The sequence below is a fragment of the Ambystoma mexicanum genome, unplaced genomic scaffold (genome assembly GCF_040938575.1).
Source record: "Ambystoma mexicanum isolate Mex_15411 unplaced genomic scaffold, UKY_AmexF1_1 Mex_scaf118, whole genome shotgun sequence".
In the NCBI taxonomy this organism is placed as follows: domain Eukaryota; kingdom Metazoa; phylum Chordata; class Amphibia; order Caudata; family Ambystomatidae; genus Ambystoma; species Ambystoma mexicanum.
Window position 1 is genome coordinate 49,090 of NW_027182345.1, and position 9,442 is coordinate 58,531.

Genomic DNA, 9,442 nt, shown 5'->3' on the forward strand with positions numbered 1-9,442 from the left:
TCACTGTATTTTACCAAGGCAGATAAAGGACATCTTTTGTACCCCTTATACTTATAAGGAGGGTTTGGTGGCTGAAAATGCATTGCTTTGATGGTGATTGCATGTTGCTTCCACTTTGTACATATTACTGAATAAATAAAGGTCAACATTTCAGAAATGGGGGTATAGCTTGGGGGTAGAGCATTTCACTGCAGATCAAAAGGTCCCTAGTTCAAATCTGGGTGCCCCCTTGTCCAACTGTTTTACCTGTAGAAATATGTTTTTAATTAAATAAATTGAAGTAAACATTTACAATCTTAGCATTTTATGTAATGAGCAACACAATTCTACATTTGAAATACTCCTGATCATCACCTGAAACATAGGGTAAACACCATTAAGCTGTTTAGGATTTCTTCATATGATACAAGCTGTGTTTCACATTCACCCAAGTTCTACTGGTGATATGATCAGTTTGAAATAGTCCATTGGAAGCTCAAATGAATGTTATAAAACTGTGGTGGAAACCAATAATATGCCCTTAATGAAATGTATTAATTTGTACAGCTGACCAGAAGTGCACTGATGTCATTAGTTCTACAAGTTCCATACAGTCACCCACTCTATCACCTTTTTAAAAAAGGGCAGTTTTCAGCATTCAAGGGTTTAACTCAGTGGTATAGCATAGGAGTGCAGTTCAAGAAGTCCCTGTTTCATAACCATATACCCTCGTCAATAGATCCTGTTAAAAGATTTTTCAACCCAATGCACTGTAAGAAACAATAGGATATATCATCATTTCATATACAAAACAATGAAGTATTGGGTTTAACTATGCTCTTAGCACAAAATCGACAAACTGCAGTAGAGAAGCAGTTACATTTTGCAGAATTTGTGCATTTGACAAAAGATTTTTTTTCCATGTTCCAAGATCTACATGTGATACGAAATGTATGAATTCTTGCAATGGAAACCTCACTGTATTTTACCAAGGCAGATAAAGGACATCCTTCGCACCCCATATACTTATAAGGAGGGTTTGGTGGCTGAAAATGCATTGCTTTTATGGTGATTGCATGTTGCTTGCACTTTGTACATATTACTGAATTAATAAAGGTGAACATTTCAGAACTGGGGGTATAGCTCAGTGGTAGAGCTTTTGACTGCAGATCAAGAGGTCCCTAGTTCAAATCTGGGTGCCCCCTTGTACAACTGTTTTACCTGTAGAAATATTTTTTTAAATAAATTGAAGAAAACATTTACAATCTTAGCATTTTATGTAATGAGCAACACATTTCTACATTTGAAATACTCCTGATCATCTCCATGAAACTGTTTAGGATTTCTTCATATGATACAAGCTGTGTTTTACATTCACCCAAGTTCTACTGGTGATATGATCAGTTTGAAATAGACCATTGGAAGCTCATATGAATGTTATAAAACTGTGGTGGGAACTAATAATATGCCCTTAATGAAATGTATTAATTTGTACAGCTGACCAGAAGTGCACTGATGTCATTAGTTCTACAAGTTCCATACAGTCACCCACTCTATCACCTTTTTAAAAAAGGGCAGTTTTCAACATTGAAGGGTTTATGTCAGTGGTAGAGCGTAGGAGTGTAGTTCAAGAAGTCCCTGTTTCATAACCATATACCCTCTTCAATAGATCCTGTAAAAATGTTTTTCAACCCAATGCACTGTAAGAAACAATAGGATATATCATCATTTCATATACAAAACAATGAACAATTGGGTTTAACTATGCGCTTAGCACAAAATCAACAAACTGCAGTAGAGAAGCAGTTACATTTTGCAGAATTTGTGCATTTGACAAAAGATTTTTTTTCCATGTTCCAAGATCTACATGTGATACGAAATGTATGAATTCTTTCAATGGAAACCTCACTGTATTTTACCAAGGCAGATAAAGGACATCTTTTGTACCCCTTATACTTATAAGGAGGGTTTGGTGGCTGAAAATGCATTGCTTTGATGGTGATTGCATGTTGCTTCCACTTTGTACATATTACTGAATAAATATAGGTGAACATTTCAGAAATGGGGGTATAGCTCAGGGGTAGAGTGTTTCACTGCAGATCAACAGGTCCCTAGTTCAAATCTGGGTGCCCCCTTGTCCAAATGTTTTACCTGTAGAAATATGTTTTAATTAAATAAATTGAGGTAAACATTTACAATCTTAGCATTTTATGTAATGAGCAACACATTTCTACATTTGAAATACTCCTGATCATCACCTGAAACATAGGGTAAACACCATTAAGCAGTTTAGGATTTCTTCATATGATACAAGCTGTGTTTCACATTCACCTTAGTTCTACTGGTGATATGATCAGTTTGAAATAGTCCATTGGAAGCTCAAATGAATGTTATAAAACTGTGGTGGAAACCAATAATATGCCCTTAATGAAATGTATTAATTTGTACAGCTGACAAGAAGTGCACTGATGTCATTAGTTCTACAAGTTCCATACAGTCACCCACTCTATCACCTTTTTAAAAAAGGGCAGTTTTCAACATTCAAGGGATTATGTCAGTGGTAGAGCGTAGGAGTGTAGTTCAAGAAGTCCCTGTTTCATAACCATATACCCTCTTCAATAGATCCTGTTAAAATGTTTTTCAACCCAATGCACTGGAAGAAACAATAGGATATATCATCATTTTATATACAAAACAATGAACAATTGGGTTTAACTATGCTCTTAGCACAAAATCAACAAACTGCAGTAGAGAAGCAGTTACATTTTGCATAATTTCTGCATTTGACAAAAGATTTTTTTCCATGTTCCAAGATCTACATGTGATACGAAATGTATGAATTCTTGCAATGGAAACCTCACTGTATTTTACCAAGGCAGATAAAGGACATCCTTCGCACCCCATATACTTATAAGGAGGGTTTGGTGGCTGAAAATGCATTGCTTTGATGGTGATTGCATGTTGCTTGCACTTTGTACATATTACTGAATTAATAAAGGTAAACTTTTCAAAACTGGGGGTATAGCTCAGTGGTAGAGCATTTGACTGCAAATCAAGAGGTCCCTAGTTCAAATCTGGGTGCTCCTTGTTCAACTGTTTTACCTGTAGAAATATTTTTTTTATTAAATAAATTGAAGAAAACATTTACAAGGTTAGCATTTTATGTAATGAGCAACACATTTCTACATTTGATATACTCCTGATCATCTCCTGAAACAAAGGGTAAACACCATGAAACTGTTTAGGATTTCTTCATTTGATACAAGCTGTGTTTTACATTCACCCAAGTTCTACTGGTGATATTATCAGTTTGAAATAGTCCATTGGAAGCTCATATGAATGTTATAAAACTGTGGTGGAAACCAATATTATGCCCTTAATGAAATGTATTAATTTGTAGAGCTGACCAGAAGTGCACTGATGTCATTAGTTCTACAAGTTCCATAGAGTCACCCACTCTATCACCTTTTAAAAAAAGGGCAGTTTTCAACATTGAAGGGTTTATGTCAGTGGTAGAGCCTAGGAGTGTAGTTCAAGAAGTCCCTGTTTCAGAACCATATACCCTCTTCAATAGATCCTGTTAAAATGTTTTTCAACCCAATGCACTGTAAGAAACAATAGGATATATCATCATTTCATATACAAAACAATGAACAATTGGGTTTAACTATGCTCTCAGCACAAAATCAACAAACTGCAGTAGAGAAGCAGTTACATTTTGCAGAATTTGTGCATTTGACAAAAGATTTTTTTTCCATGTTCCAAGATCTACATGTGATACGAAATGTATGAATTCTTGCAATGGAAACCTCACTATTTTACCAAGGCAGATAAAGGACATTCTTCGCACCCCTTATACTTATAAGGAGAGTTTGGTGGATGAACATGCATTGCTTTGATTGTGATCGCATGTTGCTTCCACTTTGTACATATTACTGAATAAATAAAGGTGAATGTTTCATAAATGGGGGTATAGCGCAGGGGTAGAGCATTTTACTGCAGATCAAAAGGTCCCTAGTTCAAATCTGGGTGCCCCTTTGTCCAACTGTTTTACCTGTAGAAATATTTTTTTTAATTAAATAAATTGAAGTAAACATTTACAATCTTAGCATTTTATGTAATGAGCAACACATTTCTACATTTGAAATACTCCTGATCATCACCTGAAACATAGGGTAAACACCATTAAGCTGTTTAGGATTTCTTCATATGATGCAAGCTGTGTTTTACATTCACCCAAGTTCTACTGGTGATATTATCAGTTTGAAATAGTCCATTGGATGCTCATTAAGTGGGAGAAAAGACTCCCCCCAATCTCCTCGTGCCCTTGGCCTAGAGGATCGCGACCCAGACACCCACCACGAGATGAATTTGCCTATCTACCAGATGACCAAATACCCTGGTACAGGAACATACGGATGTGCCCATCAGCCTGCCCACCAGCCTGCCCTGCTCAAGCCGACACCTGCGGCATGGATGAACTCGACTAAACCCTTCAACAGTAAATAAACACATCGTTAGAGATGCCATGACGACCTAGCCAACTGTCAGAACACCCGTGCAACCATGCACACTGGACACCCCCACACCAATCCACACTAAGAAGATACTCAGTGCTATGACGTAGGTGACGGAAACACCCACTGACGCGCATCTTTATTATTTTTCACATAGGTTTTTTTTCGAAATGCAGAAACGCAAGTCGCACAAAACACTCATCTAAATGCTTGCTGACGCTTCTCCTAACCCTTACATTGTGATGAAAATACAACGTAGACATGATCCCGCATATGAAGCAATGTGATACCGCAACTTAAAGTGCCGTGCATTAAACATCCCCACCTATGCACCAGGCCCAAGTAGGCCGCAAGCAAGAGCCTCCACGAACATTGGACGAGCAAGAGTACAATTGCTGACCCTGAAGAACGCGCCCAGCGCGAACTGACAGCCAAGGTAGCGATGTTGCAACTCGCATGCCACCAGCCGACGTCAAGGTCACACCTGCAAGCTAAGCCAGACACACAGTGGAAAATACAACCTTAAATGTGCAGAATTCTGCCTCAACCACGGTCTCTCCTCACGTGACCACGCCAAATCTGACACGGTGCCAGACCCAGGAGGGAGAAGTCGCCTGGGTCCCACGTTTGAGACACAGGCTGCAACAATGAAATGACCCAATGGACACCTACATCGATGGGAATGGTCTGCTCTCAGGCATATGAGCAAATCCACGCATTGTCTGCACGAACACATAGTTACATATTGTTGCAAATGACAGGTACACCGCGAGCTGGGAACAACGATGGTCCCAGGCTGGGGGGCTCGCGAGTCGACCAATCGGAACATGGGGCACTCATCACTGATGCCACTAACATTAGCCAATCATTAGGGGTCTTCGTGTAAAAATGTTCAAGTATCTAATAGAAGGGACAACACAAGTATACCACCTGACTGACCCTTAACCACTAACAGCGTTCTCTTTACGTATGCTATACTAACACTACCACTCGAGGAACCAATCCAGAGTGGCGATGGGTTTTTGCTAACTTTCCCAGGTGACGCAAGTAGCGCGTCATACTGAGGCAAAAAGGGGCCTGCGAGCCCCACAAATTTCGAGAGTCTGGACGGACGTGTACAATCCTAGACCCATCCCTGCCATTATTCAATAAACAGCAGAACCACCTTGCTTCTTGTGTGTGTCTCATACTCATTTTTGGGATACGCGGGAGGAGTTGGGGCCTCCCAGCCCAGAGGTCCGCGGAAGGCCCAGCCGACCCCAGGAGAAACCATCCGACACTCATATGAATGTTATAAAACTGTGGTGGAAACCAATAATATGCCCTTAATGAAATGTATTAATTTGTACAGCTGACCAGAAGTGCACTGATGTCATTAGTTCTACAAGTTCCATACAGTCACCCACTCTATCACCTTTTTAAAAAAGGGCAGTTTTCAACATTCAAGGGATTATGTCAGTGGTAGAGCGTAGGAGTGTAGTTCAAGAAGTCCCTGTTTCATAACCATATACCCTCTTCAATAGATCCTGTTAAAATGTTTTTCAACCCAATGCACTGGAAGAAACAATAGGATATATCATCATTTTATATACAAAACAATGAACAATTGGGTTTAACTATGCTCTTAGCACAAAATCAACAAACTGCAGTAGAGAAGCAGTTACATTTTGCATAATTTGTGCATTTGACAAAAGATTTTTTTCCATGTTCCAAGATCTACATGTGATACGAAATGTATGAATTCTTGCAATGGAAACCTCACTGTATTTTACCAAGGCAGATAAAGGACATCCTTCGCACCCCATATACTTATAAGGAGGGTTTGGTGGCTGAAAATGCATTGCTTTGATGGTGATTGCATGTTGCTTGCACTTTGTACATATTACTGAATTAATAAAGGTAAACTTTTCAAAACTGGGGGTATAGCTCAGTGGTAGAGCATTTGACTGCAAATCAAGAGGTCCCTAGTTCAAATCTGGGTGCTCCTTGTTCAACTGTTTTACCTGTAGAAATATTTTTTTTATTAAATAAATTGAAGAAAACATTTACAAGGTTAGCATTTTATGTAATGAGCAACACATTTCTACATTTGATATACTCCTGATCATCTCCTGAAACAAAGGGTAAACACCATGAAACTGTTTAGGATTTCTTCATATGAGACAAGCTGTGTTTTACATTCACCCAAGTTCTACTGGTGATATTATCAGTTTGAAATAGTCCATTGGAAGCTCATATGAATGTCATAAAACTGTGGTGGAAACCAATATTATGCCCTTAATGAAATGTATTAATTTGTAGAGCTGACCAGAAGTGCACTGATGTCATTAGTTCTACAAGTTCCATACAGTCACCCACTCTATCACCATTTTAAAAAAGGGCAGTTTTCAGCATTCAAGGGTTTAACTCAGTGGTAGAGCATAGGAGTGCAGTTCAAGAAGTCCCTGTTTCATAACCATATACCCTCGTCAATAGATCCTGTTAAAATGTTTTTCAACCCAATGCACTGTAAGAAACAATAGTGTCGGGGGGAAATTCTCCCGGGGTCGGCTGAGCCATCCGCGGACCTCCGGGCAGGGAGGCCCCAACTCCTCCCGTGTATCCCAAAAAATGAGTATGAGGCACACGCAAGAAGCAAGGTGGTTCTGCTGTTTATTGAACAAACGGCAGGGATGGGTCAAGTAACGTACCTGTCCGTCCTGACTCTCTCTCTGTCGATGGGCTTGCAGGCCCTTTTAATCTTATTATGACGCGCTACTTGCGTTCCCTGGGAAAGTTTAGCAAAAACCTATCGCCACTCTGGATTGGCTCCTCGAGTGGTAGGGTTAGTATAGCATACGTATAGAGAGCATTGTTAGTGGTTGAGGGTTAGTCAGGTGGTATAATTGGGTTGTCCCTTCAAATTGATACATGAAAATAGTTACATGAAGATCCCTGGGGATTGGTAAATGTTTATGGCGTCAGTGATAAGAGCCCCATGTTCTGATTGGTCCACGCACAAGCCCCCCAGTCTGGGACCATCGTTGTTCCCAGCTCGCGGTGCACCTGTCATTTGCAACAATGTTTCACTATGGTTATGTGCAGACAACGTGAAGATTTATTGGTATGCCTGAAGGCCGACTACTCCCACCGCCGCAGATGTCCATTGAATCATTTAATTGTATCTGCCTGTGTCTTGAAATGGGGGGTTTCGGTGCCTCCCTCCTCCTGGGCCTGGCACCCTGTCAGGTTTGGCTTGGTCACGTGAGGTGGGACCGTGGTCGAGGCAGAATTCTGCACAATTAATATTGTATTTTCCACTGTGTGCCTGGTTTTAATTGCAGGTGTGACCTCGGCGTCGGCTTGCGGCATACGAGATTGCAACATTGTGCCCTTGACTGTCAGTCATCGCCGGGCTCATTCTGCAGGGTCAGCAACTGTACTCTTGCACATTCAATGTTCATGGAAGCTCTTGCTTGCGGCCTACTTGGGCCTGGTGCATAGGTGGAAACGTTTGATACACAGCGCTTTAGGTTATGGTATCATATTGCTTTATCCCAAGTATCGTGTCTTCGTTATATTTCTTATTGCAATGCATGGGTTTAGGAGAAGCGTCAGCAAGCGTTTTAGATGAGTTCATTATGCGTCTTGCGTTTCTGCATTTTGAAAAGCCTATGTGAAAAATAATAAAGATGCGCGTCAGTGAGTGTATCCGTCACCTACGTCATAGCACTGAATATGTTCTTCGTGTGGGTTGGTGTGGGAGTGTCCAGTGTGCATGTTTGCACGGGTGTGCTGACCTGTGGCTAAGTCGTCATGGCATCTCTAACGATGTGTTAATTTACTGTTGCATGGTTCAGTCGAGTTCATCCATGCCGCAGGTGTTGGCATGGGCAGGACAGGCTGGTGGGCACATCCGTATGTTCTTGTACCAGGGTATTTGGGCGTCTGGTAGATGGGCAAACTCCTATCGTGGCGGGTGCCTGGGCCGTGATCCTCTAGGCCAGGGGTGTGAGGGGATTGGTGGGAGCCTTGTGTTCCATTTTCCCACTTCAGTCCCCCCTCTGGTCGACTTGTCGACCACAAACATATCCTTTTCCTTGTCTCCTCTCACTCTCCATATTTTAGTTACTCCTCCCAAATGTCCATAGTGGTTGACATGGTCTTCAAATGACCAATACATGTATACACAGGTTCCTCCAGGTGTGCAGTATACCCATTTCCCTACGTAGCTCCTTGGGTTTCTTGGGTTTTCGAGTTTCACAGACGGTGGGTCCAGGTGGTTGGTGATGATCTGGTTGCGCAGTTTCTCCCTCCCTTTTATTATGGTGCCTGTGTGTTGGCCGTCATCTGCTGGCATCAAGGGGTGCATACCAACCATTTCGGTCATTTCGTCTGTGGTGCGTGCCTTCCGGGCCTTCCAAAATCTTATTATGATCAGTGCAGCTCCAGCCAAAATGATACATCCAACTATAATCTTCAGCCCGTCCGACAGCCACGATGGCATCCATGACCATAATAGCGAAAACCAGCTGCCATCCTTTTTCACACCTTTACTTTCATCCATCATTTTGGAGTGCATCTGGGCCAATTGTGATACTGCTTCTGTCAGTGTACCATTGTCAGCATCGTTAGCAGGAATGAATGTGCAGCATGATTGTCCTATCTTTGCGCAAACTCCTCCTTCCATTGCTGTGAGGAGGTCCAGTACATATCTGTTCTGTAGTGCTACCATCCTCACTGCTCGCAGTTCCTCTTTTATTGCGTTGAATCCATTTACTGTGGAATTAATTGTCATCATTAATTACCATCGAGTTATCTGGAGCCATTTTGCGTTTGCGTAAACCTGTAGTCCCGGTTGTATTATTGAGGAGAAAAACATTGCTGCTCTGCTGAATAGTCTGTGTTCTGGTGGGATTGAAGTGGGTGCTGTTTCCGACCTTCCCCATAGGTAATTTCCTGTCAGA

At 41.3% G+C, this 9,442-nt stretch overlaps 3 non-coding genes across 3 annotated transcripts; all 3 read left to right on the forward strand.

Moving 5' to 3' along the window:
* The first annotated feature begins 1,112 nt into the window (after window positions 1-1,112).
* Window positions 1,113-1,184, forward strand: TRNAC-GCA (transfer RNA cysteine (anticodon GCA)). Its single transcript has one exon. It is a non-coding gene; the product is annotated as a tRNA-Cys (tRNA).
* A 1,810-nt stretch (window positions 1,185-2,994) lies between these two features.
* Window positions 2,995-3,066, forward strand: TRNAC-GCA (transfer RNA cysteine (anticodon GCA)). The gene has a single exon. It is a non-coding gene; the product is annotated as a tRNA-Cys (tRNA).
* Window positions 3,067-6,412: 3,346 nt separating this feature from the next.
* On the forward strand, window positions 6,413-6,484 carry TRNAC-GCA (transfer RNA cysteine (anticodon GCA)). The gene has a single exon. It is a non-coding gene; the product is annotated as a tRNA-Cys (tRNA).
* The last annotated feature ends 2,958 nt before the right edge of the window (window positions 6,485-9,442 follow it).